At 45.8% G+C, this 17,075-nt stretch overlaps 1 long non-coding RNA gene across 8 annotated transcripts; it reads right to left on the reverse strand.

Annotated features, from left to right (window-relative positions):
* Positions 1-1,274: 1,274 nt before the first annotated feature.
* Positions 1,275-6,400, reverse strand: LOC123164368 (uncharacterized). 8 transcript variants are annotated; one of them, XR_006482342.1, is made up of 10 exons: positions 6,090-6,400; positions 5,808-5,984; positions 5,539-5,638; positions 4,874-5,051; positions 4,393-4,456; positions 3,278-3,861; positions 2,417-2,632; positions 1,971-2,097; positions 1,822-1,881; positions 1,275-1,605 (listed from the first exon to the last, which is right to left on the reverse strand). It is a non-coding gene; the product is annotated as an uncharacterized lncRNA (long non-coding RNA). The 8 variants fall into 8 exon arrangements; XR_006482349.1 differs by having other exon boundaries at positions 3,278-5,028; XR_006482345.1 differs by having other exon boundaries at positions 2,417-2,629; positions 3,278-5,051.
* Positions 6,401-17,075: the final 10,675 nt, after the last annotated feature.

The following is a 17,075-nucleotide window of genomic DNA, read 5'->3' on the forward strand; positions in this document are numbered from 1 at the left end:
AAAAGTGTGAGATCATTTAGTGTAAGAGAAAATTGAGCGTTGTACGAACTTGTGATGGTGAAGAATAAAAGCGATAGACTGCATAATAAAGGTTGCCATCACAAGGGGCAATACAACATGACGTTCTTTTGCACTAAGCAGTTGAGCATACAAACAAATAAGCGTATGGCAACCTCTGCTTCCCTATGTGAAGGGCCTATCTTTTACCCTTAAGTATTTACTTCTATGCAAGAGTCAAAGTTTTTCCCTCTATTCCTTTTTATTTTCTCCTTTGGCAAGCGTCATGTGGTGAGGAAAGATCTAGGCACATATGTCCAGTTGAATATGGGTGACATGAGTTATTATTGTTGACATCACCCTTGAGGTGAATACATTGGGAGGCGAAACTATAAGCCCCTATCTTTCTATGTGTCCGGTTGAAATGTTTTGCTCATGTGTATGCGGTGAGTGTTAGCAATCATAGAAGACTATATGATGGTTGAGTATGTGGACTTTCCTAAAGGCTCCGATACGTGACCCTTCCTGAAAAGATGATGAATTGTAGTTGCAAAGTTGACTGAAAACATAGTTTGTTAGTTTTTAATAGAGTTTATGCTTTATACTTAAATTGTGTGATGAATTGTCACTTATTCATGGGAAGTCTATGATAAAATTCTTATGTTTATATTTGTTGATGTTATAATAATCTACATGATGCTTCTATGTTCATATTTTGTTTTTATCGACACCTCTCTCCCTAAGCATGTGGACATGTTTCTCGATTTCGGTTTTCGCTTGAGAACAAGCGAGGTCTAAGCTTGGGGGAGTTGATACGTCCATTTTGCATCATGTTTTCCTACTATTATTTATGATGTTTTTATCCATAATAATGCTTTTTGGAGTAATTCTAATGCCTTTTCTCTTATAATTTGCAAGGTACATATAAAGAGAAAGAATTCCGGCAGCTAGAAATCTGGGCCTGGAAAAGCTACGTCAGGCTACCGATTCGGCTACCGATTCTGCACAACTCCAAACAAGCTGAAACTTCACGGAGATTTTTTATGAAATATTTAAGGAATAATGAAGCCAATAAATACCAGAGGAGGCCCACCAAGTAGGAACAACCCACCTGGGCGCATCAGGGAGCGCAGGCGCGCCCTGATGAGTTGTGCTCACCCAGGCCCACCTCCGGTGCCCATCTTCTGGTATACTGATGACCCGGTTGCACCAATGGCGCAAGAAGCCAGTTAGTAGCAATGTTAGTAGTGAATATGTAGGGGATGTAGCTACAAACATAATGCAATGTGAATTTATCATAGATAGTAGAGTGAGGTAGATCGTTTTACAGAAACACATACATAGACAGTTGTAAAGCTTATTTAGTCATCTTGTTAGTCTGACTGGTTTTCAGAAGGTGTGAACGTACGAATAAGTAGAGTGTCATTGTGGCATAATGCTTGCATGGTATACTTCCATAGGTACTTGAAGGCTCATGTGGAAAATGTGACAATTGATGTGTAATTTTTCCGCAGCGATGAGACGCTTCAATTTTCTGACTTGATCTTTGTAAAGCTTCACTTTGTTACCCCATGTGCAATGATCATCAAAGCTTCCAAGCGGGTTCCCCTATGAATGATTTTTAAAATGGCTGGTGTAAGCATAAGTATGTACTGGTATTAGAAGATCAAATGAAAACATTGTTTGCACGTAGGGATTATGGGCTAAACTGCAGGTGCTGATGTTTATAATTACTAGGAGGTTTATGAAATATTAGCATCTATAGGAAGACAAATTAAATAAGGCCTAATGGTATTACAGTGGCACAGGTAGATGGTTCTGTACCAACGGATGTGTGCTTCTTTTGCTTGTCTTTGTTGGCTTTCTTGCGATGATGTGAAGGGCCTATGTAGTTATGGACAGTAAGATGCCTAAAAGGTGAATATAAGTAGGAGGTTAAAAAGGGAAAATTAGCAGGTTGCACTTATCATTACCATCACCGATGTTGATAACAGCTGGTTTGTATTTCCTGTGTTGCTGGAGTGAGCTTAAGTTGTTAAGCTGAGGAAGTGATTCAGAAGATCCGCTATCATCATTGATGCAGATAACATCATGCATTTTCTGCAAGGAAATTCCATGTTGTTATTTGGTTTAATCATGCCCTTTCTTTTTACTGTGTACCAGCTAGAAAAGTATGTACAACTAGCAGGTTGTTGTCAACTTGTACTTCAGAATATAATTCACATAGGGTACAGGGCAATTGAACGATGATGAATCACGTACACAATTTGTAGGTAGTTATTTGAAGCTGTGAAAATCGGAGAAATGCAACTCTGCTAGAAGAAGCAGGCACGCAGAGGCAAAAAAGTGTAACTACTCTAGATTGGAATTTGAAATAAACTTGATCAGACTCATCTGCATGAAGGAGGGTAAAATGGACCTGCTTTGACTGACGGCCTGTCGAAGTGGATGTAGGTGCAGAGGTTGATCTGTTGATGAGGCGAGGCTTGCAGCGGCGATCTGAACGTGTTTCTTCACGCTGATCCGATCAGTGGCCTTTGTGCGCCTGGAAGCAACAACTGCCTTGTGGCCGTCTTGCCATGATGCGGCCGCAGAGCCAGCGAACTTAAGAATCTTATGGCTGGAACCTCTTCTTCTAAATTCAAAGGAAACATCAAGCGTTCCAGCAAACTTAAGAGACACTAATACAATAATCAAATCGAGCAATGACATATGTTTAAGCAGGGAAGGTGAGATCAAATTAAGGAACATATATCTTCACACATTACTTTGTATGGCTAAGGCCTAAGGTGAGCTCATCTAAGAACATAAAGAAGATGGAAAATCACATTATTTACACTACAGAATAATCCAAGCACTTGTCTAATTACACTAAGCAATAAACTTCCTTGTATATCATCTTATAAGGGAAGCCATGAAAGGATCTGACTTGTGCTTAGAACTTGTTTGGCAAGTAACACAGTCCACAATAAAGCTTCCGAGAAACCTACAACTAAGATAAAATACAGGCACACCACAAATTTAGTTCTATAAACCAGGATCAAAATTTGCAAAGACAATTTGTAGGGCTCTAAAGTTACAATTCTACTTGTCTACCTTGTTATTCATTAAAGAAGACCGTGTCAACAGTGCAGATGTATCAAACATATCACTCCAAATTTTAAGCATCAACAAATTATGTTTTCAACTGCTCCCCATAGGCTATACGATCTGAATACTGACAAAGTTACATATACAATATGAAATGCAGAAACAGGAAAGCGATTTGCAGTCTCGATACCTCTCTCGCCTGATGTCGTCACTGACGCTTTCGTCATCCCTAAGACCCTCCATCAGCTTTCTGCTTGCTTCAATCTCTCAAAACAACATGCACCTCAACCGACAGAGGAAACACCAGATGAAGTGGTCAGCAATCCATCAATACCAATGTACGCATCGAATCCGATCCGATCGGCTCAACCAAAGATGCACTTGCTTGTCAAAATTCAGAAAAATAGTGCATCGTACTAAAATTTTATTAGACCTAGTGATTATTAAAGAACACGACTAAGAGTTGACTAAACTCTGAATACATGAGATTTCAAATTACTGAAATAACACTTGTTGGTCACTTGAAATTCCTGAGCATGGATGGCAATCTCTCCACGCACATCATACTCACATTCTAAACCCTGCATCAGTCATAAGATAATTAGCGAAGTGGCTTTGTATTAGAAAATCAATATAGTTGATCAAGTGATGGTCAAGACTCAATCAGCGACTTGAATAAATATAATACAAAATGCCAGTAAGTTTTTGGAACTGTGGTAAATCTATAAATGCCTTAGAATCAAGCTATCACCCAACAAATCCATGGCTTTTGATCTGAGGAAAAAGAAAAGCGAGTGTTAGACTAAATTTACACACTTACTGACATACAAGCTTACATATTTAACACTAAAATGAGTGTTATTCATCAAAAATATGTGCATCTACGCAGGCTCCTTGTATTGTTTTGCTTTTTCATCCAAACTATTTTGTAAAACTTGCATACTTATGGTTCCACATAACAGCTCAGAACTTGTTCAATCTTCCCTTTTCAGTTCATGCACACTTGACTCATAGCAGATTTATGTCCTTATCTACTTACTGTCCAATTACTTTCTAACTCTGTAGCAATTAGACAAGTGGTGTCTTGTTTAAAGATAGGGAATTAGGGAAACCCCATCTGCACCTGTTTATAACATTGAGGCTTTACCGGATCCTTTTCTTGTCTAAAATATGTAAGATTTCCATGGAGATATTTACAATATATGTATTCTATGTTATGATTTGTCTTTTACGGGACCTCATCTTATGATTTTCTTTTCAACAAACAAGTTATTAAATATTGAACCTTAGCGGCAGTAACCTTACCTATGCCCAATCATAAATCTAATGACGACTCCCTTTTCCTCTTCCAATTTCTTGAGTATCTCATCTGATAAACAACGACGAGATATATGTGGTGAAATAAAAATAAATGTCAGACAACTAAATTATCCACCCCAATCCAAATAGCTCAACTCTTAGCAGAAACTATGCAGGCAACAAACAAACTGCATGACCCAAGGCAGCTATGATGTTAAATAAACCTATGTGATTATTCTAGTTGTTATGATGATAAAAAATCACATTTAGTTGATTCTATTTGCCGGGACGATAGATGATCCTATTTGATCCCTTGATTTCGTACTTGCACATTTCTCTGTTATTTCCTTGCTATCTGCACGTCATAACCCTAGTTGATTAAATACACATTCCTCTGCATCGGTCTAACTAAGAACAAGAAATGCAGAAAGCAACAGCTAGGCCAAAATAGCCAAAACAAGGGAGACAACATTGCAAAGTAATGAACCTTGACGCATCCATCTCTCCCTGACAGAATCATGGCGCTTCTTGCTGCTGAAGGCGGTATTGATCCCGATCACCACAAGAGCCTTTTTCCTTTCCTGCCTTGCCATCCGCACTCTCAAGCAGCTCATGCTTGCTGCGCCGCGCTGCCAGCTCCATCTGCAGCGTGGCTATCGACTTGTCTAAATATGTAGACACAATTATGATATATTCCAATTAGTCCCCCAATAGATATATAATGCAAAAAATGCAAACAAATTCAGATTATTTTTCAATATTCAAGTTGACGTATTGTATGGCCTCATGAGTCTTTGCCACTTCCCCATCAAAGGATGTTCACAAAATTACAAACCAAAGAGGAAAATGAAGAACATCAGGATTATCTTCTTATTAAAATATCCATTTTCACTCCGTAACTCGCTCTTGTAAAAAAAAAATATATATTATCTTCAAAAACCTCTTTTGTTCTTTTTCTGATATAAACCAGGAGCCAAAAAACGGATGCTGTCGATCGAAGTATCAATGGGTGTTTACAGTCGTTTCTACATTGATAAAATTAATGATGTCAAAGTTTACAAACATGTAATAGTTTTTTTAAATGCAGCAGAAAATAAGTAGGAGAGCAGCAGGCTAATAAGGTTGATTGATTAGTCAGACGCCCTTGCATACCATCTTGGCAACAGAATCTTCAGAAACGATCTGTAGCTTCTCTTCTTGTCACCGCAGTTGCGCCACCACCCGGCTCCTTAAATCCGGCATTGATCTGAACCTGACCAAACCATCGCCATAGAACACGTATCAGCTAGGCCTACGGCAAGCAGAGCACTCCATCGACGAGCTTTCAAACGAATCCAAGAAAAGGAAAGCGGGGAGAGCAATGACTCTGCTAGGAAGAGGGTCAAGCGAAAACGAATCTAGGGGGAGAGGAGAGGGCTCACCGGTCGGTGAAGAGCACGCCAAGGACAAAGCTGCATGCGCAGAGGAGCAGTATCATCCTCGACAACACCGCCCTCCTCTCCCCGGCGGCGGCACCGCTCTTGGCCTTCATCTTCCTCAGAGTCGCCTCCATCCTAGCTCTGTCCGGTGAGTTGCCTGACTATGCATCTGAGCAGAGTCTTTGCAGGAGAGTCCCAGCAAAAGAATAACCACCAAATTACACTGCAAATCCTAGCCATGAACAAGAAGACAAAATCAACATGATGTAGTACGTAGGATCTCACCATTCTCTGTCCAGATGAAGAAGAAGGGAGAGAAAGCTAGAGCCCGCTCCCGCCGGGTCCGTCGTCCGTTGGGGCCGTCACAAACTGCTGGGCCTTGGCGTCCTTCTCTCCAGCAACAGACGCCTAGGGACGAGGACGACGAAACAGACTGGTGAACCTCCTCATGGCCGACCTCTTCGGATGAGATGCGGGGGGGTGTTATTCCTCCTCTCCTCGAGCAGACCGAGAAGAGAGGGCTATGGAGAAACGGCGGCAGCCCGACGTGGGTGTGCGGGGCTTGAGGAGAATGGGGGATTGGTGGGGAGGACGGGGACCGCACGTTCCTATCCTCCCACCGCGGTGAAATCAATCGCCCCAATTCACTCACGCAAAACCAAGGCAACCTCACATGATTCTCTTGACCCCACAGGTAACGAGCCCCACCTGGCATTGACCTGTGAAGCTGCTACTGATGTACAGAAGGACCAACGGCTGACCAAATGCCAGCAAGTAAAATCAGGGAACGGTTAAAAAATCCAACGGATGAGGAAGCTGAGCGCGCGCAAAGCCTCCAGAATGGCGGGTAGTGCAGCGGTGTTCATATGTTCCATAGGTCATTTTTATCTTAAAAAAATAAAGAGAGGACTTTCGGGACCGAGCGCTGCCGTCTCGAGGCGGAACTTGGGCAGGAGCACTTTTGCCCTCCAGCGGAGCGATTCCGCCAGGGAACTTCCCTCCCGGTGGGGGAAATCATCGTCATCGTCATCACCAACAACTCTCGCATCTTGGGGAGGGCAATCTTCATCAACATCTTCAACAGTACCATCTCATCTCAAACCCTAGTTCATCTCTTGTGTTCAATCTTGTTACTGGAACTATAGATTGGTGCTTATGAGTGACTGGCAGTGTTGATTACATCTAGTTGATTACTATATGGTTTATTTGGTGGAAGATTATATGTTCGGTCCAATATGCTATTTAATACCCCTCTGATCTTGAGCATGATTATCATTTGTGAGTGGTTACTTTTGTTCTTGAGGTCACGGGAGAAATCATGTTGCAAGTAATCATGTGAACTTGATATGTGTTCGATATTATGATAGTATGTATGTTGTGATTCCCTTAGTGGTGTCATCTGAATGTCGACTACATGACACTTCACCATATTTGGGCCTAAGGGAATGCATTGTGGAGTAGTTATTAGATGATGGGTTGCGAGAGTGACAGAAGCTTAAACCCTAATTTATGCGTTATTCCGTAAGGGGCCGATTGGATCCAAAATTTTAATGCTATGGTTAGAATTTATTATTAATACTTTTCTCGTAGTTGCCGATGCTTGCGAGAGGGTTAATCATAAGTAGGAGGTTTGTTCAAGTAAGAACAACACCTAAGCACCGGTCCACCCACATATCAAATTATCAAAGTAGCGAACACAAATTGAATCAACATGGTGAAAGTGACCAGATGAAATTCCCGTGTACCCTCAAGAACGCTTTGCCTACTATAAGAGACTATTTTGGCATGTCCTTTGCCTCAAAAGGATTGGGTTACCTTGCTGCACTTTTGTTACTACTATCGTTACTTGCTCGTTACAAATTATCTTGCTATCAAACTACTCCGTTGCTTATAATTTCAGCACTTGCACACATTACCTTGCTGAAAACCACTTGTCATTTCCTTCCGCTCCTCGTTGGGTTCGACACTCTTACTTATCGAAAAAAGCTACAATTTATCCCCTATACTTGTGGGTCATCAGCCATCCAACCGTAGCCACATACATCCGACCTTCATCATTTTTTTAAGTCTGCACGATCAAATGACCGCATACATAGGGCATGGACAATCAAATAGCTCCATCCAGCAGTAGTTCAAATTTAAAAAGTTCCAATATTACATCCCGTCATTATTTTCCCCTTCAACCATACACCAATGCTGAATCAGATCTTCTTTCAGCTGCTCGTGAGTTGGTTGATGCCGGATTTGTTATGCATTTGAATAAACTCTTCAAATGTGGCCGAATTCTGGTCTTGAAGTTGGATAGGATCACCCATGTTCTCATATTCTAGAACTGCAGCAACAACGTCACCCTCATCTTCGATGATCATGTTGTGCTTGATCACACAACATGTCATCACCTCCCACAAGGTCTCCGGATCCCATTGTTTAGCAGTTCCACAAACAGCTGCAAAACGGGCCTGTAGAACTCCAAATGCCCTCTCGACATCCTTTCTAACTGCTTCTTGTCTTTGCGCAAAGTGAGCCTTTTTCTGGCCAAGTGGGTTAGAGATGGTGCTGACAAAGGTAGCCCACGGAGGATAGATACCGTCAGCCAGATAATAGCCCATGTTGTACTCATGTCAATTGATAGTATAGTGGCAAGGAGGAGCTTTCCTTCAATCAGTTCACAAACAATGGTGATCGCTGCAGCACATTGATGTCATTGTGAGATTCGGGCATGCCAAAGAAAGTGTGCCAAATCAAAAGATCTTGTGATGCAACTGCTTCAAGAATTATGGTGGGCTTCTTAACATGACCCTGATATTGCCCTTGTAAAGCCTTCAGGCAGTTCTTCCACTTCCAATGCATGCAATCAAGAGATCCAAGCAAACCTGGCCACCCTCTTGCTTTTGAGATTGCCAAGAGCCTCTCAGTGTCTGCCATAGTTGGTTCTCTCAGGTATTGAGATCCAAACACCTCGACCATGGCAGTTGCAAACCTGACCATGGCATGTCCGCATGTCCTCTCAGACATCCATAGGTACTTGTCCCACGAATCAGCAGCCATGCCATATGCAAGCATCTAGAGTGCGACCATGCACTTCTCGTAAACAGAGAACCCAATCTCTCCCACATCGTCCTTCTTTAGGATGAAGTAGTCATTATAGGACCGGACGCCATGGGACAAACGATCGAAGATAGTCTTGCGCATCTGAAAACGCCGGCGAAAATGGTCAGCGAAGAATGCATCAGGGGCAAAGTAGTCGGTCATCAGTGTCAAATGGTTGCGTGCCCTGTTGCGGTTGAGTACTCGATGACCCTTGATCGAGCCCTTGAAATTGAGAACATGCTCCTCCGCACACTCCATGTCTTCAAGGACTACCTGCATCATCACTGTCTCATCGGAGTACTCCTTCTCGTTCGATGAGCCGTCGGACGACTCGACATACTGCTCATATATGTACTCCAAGTCGGAATCCATTGCTAGAAAGAAGAAGGGAAAAGTATTTCTAGCTCTGGTGATTCTCGAACAGTTACTGGACATGGTGAGTGTAGTAGTAGCAGATGGTACCTGGCGGGGCGGTCGAAGGATAGCGGTTGAACGGCGACGGAGGAGAAGCTGGGTCGAGCTGAAGGAAATATGCCCTAGAGGCAATAATAAAGTTGTTATTTTATATTTCCTTATATCATGATAAATGTTTATTATTCATGCTAGAATTGTACTAATTGGAAACTTGATACATGTGTGGATACATAGATGAAACACATGTCCCTAGTAAGCCTCTACTAGACTAGCTCGTTAATCAAAGATGGTTAAGTTTCCTAACCATAGACATGTGTTGTCATTTGATGAACGGGATCACATCATTAGGAAAATGACGTGATGGACAAGACCCACCTGTTAGATTAGGAGAACTCGGAGGTGTCGTACGTTCGGTGCTTGATCAGTCGGAACGAGAAGAAGTTCGACTACATCAACCGCATTGTCAAACACTTCCGCTTTCAGTCTACGAGGGTACGTGGACACACTCTCCCCCTCTCGTTACTATGCATCTCCTAGATAGATCTTGCGTGAGCGTAGGAATTTTTTTGAAATTGCATGCTACATTTCCCAACAGGAGCCGTGTTGGTACGTTGAAGATGACGGAGACATAGAGTTTCAGAAGGGGTGTGGCGTGGCGGCCGGGGTGGTGGAGCAGCGGCGATGACAAGAGAGAAAGAAGGAAGAAGAGGAAATGGGGAGGATAGAGGCGCAAAGTCTGAGAAAGGTGTTGGGCGGGGCTAGGGGTGTCGGAGTCCTACGTGTCTGGTGTGCGGACTCCTGCAAAGCTCCCCCATATTTGTCTCCAGTTTGCGAAAGAAAACGCGCTCAGACTGCACCGCGGACCAAGACAAGCCCGCGTTGGATGGCTTCGGCGGTCTGGAAAGCGCGGTCCAGACGGATGCGAGCATTTTGCGGGTCCGCCTTGGAGATGCCCTAATTTTGGCTAGGCTGGCCATTTGGGCCTTTGGAAGAAAAAATTACGGGGCTCCTATTACTTCGGGTAGTTTGGATTCTGTGAGTGTAAACCTGAATTTTCTAAATATAATTCGGGTTTTCAAAATTGGTACCTAAGAATGTGCTCGGGTTTAAGTTTTTCGGGTTCAGGCTTCAGGTATCAGGTTTTATGCCCAGCCTGAATGTGTTGTAACGGGGCATGTATCTTCTAATGGTTCAACATTAATAATGTCTGACTTGTATCTTAAAACCGTCGTATTTTAATGCAAGTGATTTGAATTGATTTGATTGAGTTAATGCGCAAGATTTGATTTGATTTGATTGATCATGTCCGACATACAGCTAGAATCATTTGATTTGATTGATTAATTGATATCACTTTACACCCACTAATGAGGACACTGCAAAAAGATTTGATTCGATTTAGTTAATACAAGACGTGGAGGAGGGGAGGCTTCACCAACGGACATACGACCACCAACTCCCCATTAATAGTATAGCTAAAACTTGTAAAATACATAGTTTGAGTGCATAAACTTGTGTTAACGTTCGAATATGATGTCAGTTCTCTATTGTCGTATCCTCAAAAACAAAAGTTCATTGTTATTGTGTATAGGTTCTTATGTGGCCCACCGTTGGCGAGCCGTGACCAAATAGTAGGCTGACAACGCTGACATCTCTCTCCTTGTTGTCTCTCTGCTCTATGGTGATACGCGCGGTGCTAATGGATAGAAGCTCGAGGAGCGACAATGGAAGGTGAAGCCTGTTTACCATTGGGGGTTGAAGACTGTCGGTGGGAACGACACCTATGGGACCACTAGGATCCCTTCTACGGTTGGCGGGCACGGGGTTGTGCAAAGAGCAGGTCTAGGAGCCAGCACAAAGATCGTTTACCTAGGTTCGGGCCGCGAGGATGCGTAAAACCCTAGTCTTGCTTTGGTGTATGTATTTGAGTGTTCTTGAGTTCTTGAACTAGCTACGGTGCGTGTCTAGCCCAAAAGATCCGAATCCCTCTCCTGGTCGCCTCGGGCCTTCTTTTATAGGCAAAAGGGGTTGCCATAGTGGCACACAGGAGGTGGAAAGGTATACAGTACACAAGCTTATCGCCTGTCATTACGGGACAAGACGCATTTAATGCACCCCCTTAGGTGTCCCGTTCCTTTACTGGGGATAGCAACGGGGACCGTCCCGTCCATCGCCGCTTTGCCTTGCTCCGACACGCGTCCAGGCCAGTGATGCATGCAGCGCCATGTAAGCTGGCAGGCTGCTGAGATGGCGTGGTGGTAGGGTCTTCACGAAGATTTGCATGCCACCACGTAGGTGCTTGCTGAGCTGGCCTAGAAGCTGCCTGTTGCCACGCAGGTGCCTGCCCAGCTGGTCGGGCTGGCAGCTGCATGAGAACGGCGGTGGAGCCTTGGCAGACGCGGGCCTGGCTGCGGCCCCGTAGGAATCTTCGGCAAGGGCCTTGCCGGGGCCCCGGCAAGGGTCTTGCCGTGGCATCGTGGTCGTCCCCGGCAAGGGTCTTGCCGGGGGTCTCGTGGATTTCCTCGGCTAGGATCCCGCCGAGGATCGTCGTCTTCTGGTCCTCATCTGGTCTTGTGTGTTTATGATCTTGACAAAGATCTGCATGCCACCACAGAGGTGCCTCCCGAGCCTTGGTTCCAATGTGGTTGTTGGTGGTGTTGGGACCCTCGGTCTCAAGGGTGGCTTGCTCCGCTGGCGTTGGGCAAGTTGCCCCGGCAAGGCTCTTGCCGGGGCTGCGGAGGCCGCCCCGGCAAGGGTCTTGCCGGGGGAGTCCGCCTTGCCCTCTCGCTCTTCGTGTCTCTGGTCTTGGCGTTGCTTTGGTTGCCTTGTGCTCCGGCTTCCCTCTTCTGCCCTACTTAGTGTGGCCGTGGGCGCGGCTCCGACTGCCCGTGCACAAGTAAAGGGGTAAAAAGGAGTGCCCCTACTTTCGTACACCGACAGGAGCCCCCGGGCCTGGGCCACACATAAGCGCAACGCGTTGTTGGGCCGGGCCCAGAACGGTGCGCGGGCAGGTGGGGCGGGATTTTTACCGTAGTAATTTCTTCACTCCTTGCGCTTCCCCACGACCCGCGTTGAATGCACATCGTGGAGGGTCGTGCGTGACGTGGGGGGCATGCGTGGGGCGACCGCTGCCCTCATGCGTCACATCGCAGTAAAGAGGCGGCTCGTGCCTTCCCCATAAAAAGAGGGAAACGCAGAGGCGCGGCTCATTTACTGAGTGGACTCGGGTCATGGTCTTCAAGGCGTCCGCGCCCCACGATCACGGGGTGGAGAATGGTTGCCTCACCTGTCCCCTCGATTTCTGCTTGCTCACCGTGTGTCCCCCACGCCCCTAAGGTGGCAGGCGGTGGAGGTGGGAAACCGGGCCGTCGCTGATTGGAGCAGCGGGTCGGTCTCGATTCCCTGCGCCCCGACGGCCGGATTGGTTGAGTAGGGCGGCCGAGCCCCAATCCCGCCCCTTTATAAGAGGGGGGAGGGGGATGGCATCCCGCGTTCTATCATCATCCATCTCCTTCCACCTCGTCTCCTTCCTTCCATCTGCGGCGAGAGGAGGCGCCGGCCCTTCGACGGTGGCGGCGAGGGTCTCTATGTTCGAAATATGCCCTAGAGGCAATAATAAATGGTTATTATTATATTTCTGTGTTCATGATAATAGTCTTTTATTCATGCTATATTTGTATTGTCCGGAAATCGTAATACATGTGTGAATACATAGACCACAACCTGTCCCTAGTAAGCCTCTAGTTGACTAGCTCGTTGATCAACAGATAGTCATGGTTTCCTGACTATGGACATAGGATGTCATTGATGACGGGATCACATCATTAGGAGAATGATGTGATGGACAAGACCCAACTTAAGCATAGCATAAAAGATCGTGTAGTTTCGTTTGCTAGAGCTTTTCCAATGTCAAGTATCTTTTCCTTAGACCATGAGATCGTGCAACTCCCGGATACCGTAGGAGTGCTTTGGGTGTGCCAAACGTCACAACGTAACTGGGTGACTATAAAGGTGCATTACGGGTATCTCCGAAAGTGTCTGTTGGGTTGGCACGGATCGAGACTGGGATTTGTCACTCCGTGTAAACGGAGAGGTATCTCTGGGCCCACTCGGTAATGCATCATCATAATGAGCTCAATGTGACTAAGGCGTTAGTCACGGGATCATGCATTGCGGTATGAGTAAAGAGACTTGCCGGTAACGAGATTGAACTAGGTATTGGGATACCGACGATCGAATCTCGGGCAAGTAACATACCGATTGACAAAGGGAATTGCATACGGATTGATTGAATCCTCGACACCGTGGTTCACCCGATGATATCATCGTGGAACATGTGGGAGCCAACATGGGTATCCAGATCCCGCTGTTGGTTATTGACCGGAGAGGCGTCTCGGTCATGTCTGCATGTCTCCCGAACCCGTAGGGTCTACACACTTAAGGTCCGGTGACGCTAGGGTTGTAGAGATATATGTATGCGGAAACCCGAAAGTTGTTCGGAGTCCCGGATGAGATCCCGGACGTCACGAGAGGTTCCGGAATGGTCCGGAGGTGAAGAATTATATATAGGAAGTCCAGTTTTGGCCACCGGGAAAGTTTCGGGGGTTATCGGTATTGTACCGGGACCACCGGGTGGGGCCACCTGTCCCGGAGGGCTGAAAGTGGAGGGGAACCAGCCCCTAATGGGCTGGGGCGCCACTTTGGGCCTCCCCCCCATGCGCCTAGGGTTGGGAACCCTAGGGGGGGGAGTTCCCCCTTGCCTTGGGGGGCAAGGCAACCCCTTCCCCCCTTGGCCGCCGCCCCCCCTTGGAGATCCCATCTCCTAGGGCTACGCACCCCCCTTGGGGGCCTATATAAAGGGGGGGAGGGAGGGCAGCACACTACAGCCTTTGGCGCCTCCCTCCTCCCCTGCAACACCTCTCTCTCTCGCGCAGAAGCTCGGCGAAGCCCTGCCGGAGAGCCGCTACATCCACCACCACGCCGTCGTGCTGTTGGATCTCCATCAACCTCTCCTCCCCCTTTGCTGGATCAAGAAAGGAGGAGACGTTGCTGCACCGTACGTGTGTTGAACGCGGAGGTGCCGTACGTTCGGCACTCGGTCATCGGTGATTTGGATCACGGCGAGTACGACTCCGTCATCCACGTTCATTGGAACGCTTCCGCTCGCGATCTACAACGGTATGTAGATGTACTCCCTTCCCTCGTTGCTAGTAGACTCCATAGATGCATCTTGGTGAGCGTAGGAAAATTTTAAAATTATGCTACGATCCCCAACAGTGGCATCATGAGCCAGGCCTATGCGTAGTTACTATGCACGAGTAGAACACAAAGAAGTTGTGGGCGTTGATGTTGCCAATTCTTCTTGCCGCTACTAGTCGTTTCTTGTTTCGGCGGCATTGTAGGATGAAGCGGCCCGGACCGACCTTACACGTACGCTTACGTGAGACAGGTTCCACCGACTGACATGCACTAGTTGCATAAGGTGGCTAGCGGGTGTCTGTCTCTCCTACTTTAGTCGGAACGGATTCGATGAAAAGGGTCCGTATGAAGGGTAAATAGAAATTGGCAAATCACGTTGTGGTCATACGTAGGTAAGAAATCGTTCTTGCTAGAAACCTACAAACCACGTAAAAACTTGCAACAACAATTAGAAGGACGTCTAACTTGTTTTTGCAGCAAGTGATATATGTGATATGATATGGCCAGAAGATGTGATGAATGATATATGTGATGTATGAGATTGATCATATTCTTGTAATAGGAATCACGACTTGCATGTCGATGAGTATGACAACCGGCAGGAGCCATAGGAGTTGTCTTTATTATTTTGCATGACCTGCGTGTCATTGAATAACGCCATGTAATTTACTTTACTTTGTTGCTAAACGCGTTAGCCATACAAGTAGAAGTAATCGTTGGCGTGACGACTTCATGAAGACACAATGATGGAGATCATGATGATGGAGATCATGGTGTCATGCCGGTGACGAAGATGATCATGGTGCCCCGAAGATGGAGATCAAAGGAGCATGATGATATTGGCCATATCATGTCACTGTTTGATTGCATGTGATGTTTATCATGTTTTTGCATCTTATTTGCTTAGAACGACGGTAGCAAGTAGGATGATCCCTTATAATAATTTCAAGAAAGTGTTCACCCTAACTGTGCACCGTTGCGAAGGTTCGTCGTTTCGAAGCACCACGTGATGATCGGGTGTGATAGATTCTTACGTTCGCATACAACGGGTGTTGACGAGCCTAGCATGTACAGACATGGCCTCGGAACACACGCAATACACTTAGGTTGACTTGACGAGCCTAGCATGTACAGACATGGCCTCGGAACACGGAGGACCGAAAGGTCGAGCATGAGTCGTATAGAAGATACGATCAACATGGAGATGTTCACCGATCTTGACTAGTCCGTCTCACGTGATGATCGGACACGGCCTAGTTGAGCTCGGATCATGTTTCACTTAGATGACTAGAGGGATGTCTGTCTGAGTGGGAGTTCATTAAATAATTTGATTATATGAACTTAATTATCATGAACTTAGTCTAAAATCTTTACATTATGTATTGTAGATTAAATGGCCCACGTTGTCCTCAATTTCAACGCGTTCCTAGAGAAAACCAAGCTGAAAGATGATGGCAGCAACTATACGGACTGGGTCCGGAACCTGAGGCTCATCCTCATAGTTGCCAAGAAAGATTATGTCTTAGAAGCACCGCTAGGTGAAGCACCAATCCCTGAGAACCAAGACGTTATGAACGCTTGGCAGCAGCATGCTGATGATTACTCCCTCGTTCAGTGCGGCATGCTTTACAGCTTAGAACCGGGTCTCCAAAAGCGTTTTGAGAAACATGGAGCATACGAGATGTCCGAGGAGCTGAAACTGGTTTTTCAAGCTCATGCCCGGGTCGAGAGATATGAAGTCTCCGACAAGTTCTTCAGCTGTAAAATGGAGGAGAACAGTTCTGTTAGTGAGCACATACTCAGAATGTCTGGGTTGCACAACCGCTTGTCTCAGCTGGGAGTTAATCTCCCGGATGACGCGGTCATTGACAGAATCCTCCAGTCGCTTCCACCAAGCTACAAGAGCTTTGTGATGAACTACAATATGCAGGGGATGGAAAAGACCATTCCCGAGGTATATTCAATGCTAAAATCAGCGGAAGGGGAGATCAGAAAAGAACATCAAGTGTTGATGGTGAATAAAACCACTAAGTTCAAGAAGGGCAAGGGTAAGAAGAACTTCAAGAAGGACGGCAAGGGAGTTGCCGCGCCCGGTAAACCAGTTACCGGGAAGAAGTCAAAGAATGGACCCAAGCCCGAGACTGAGTGCTTTTATTGCAAGGGAAGTGGTCACTGGAAGCGGAACTGCCCCAAATATTTAGCGGACAAGAAGAAGGCCGGCAACACCCAAGGTATATGTGATATACAAGTAATTGATGTGTACCTTACCAGTACTCGTAGTAGCTCCTGGGTATTTGATACCGGTGCGGTTGCTCATATTTGTAACTCAAATCAGGAACTACGGAATAAACGGAGACTGGCAAAAGACGAGGTGACGATGCGCGTCGGGAATGGTTCCAAGGTCGATGTGATCGCCGTCGGCACGCTACCTCTGCATCTACCCACGGGATTAGTTATAAACCTCAATAATTGTTATTTAGTGCCAGCTTTGAGCATGAACATTGTATCTGGATCTCGTTTAATTCGAGATGGCTACTCATTTAAATCTGAGAATAATGGTTGTTCTAT

This window comes from Triticum aestivum, chromosome 7D, assembly GCF_018294505.1.
Source record: "Triticum aestivum cultivar Chinese Spring chromosome 7D, IWGSC CS RefSeq v2.1, whole genome shotgun sequence".
Classification (NCBI taxonomy): domain Eukaryota; kingdom Viridiplantae; phylum Streptophyta; class Magnoliopsida; order Poales; family Poaceae; genus Triticum; species Triticum aestivum.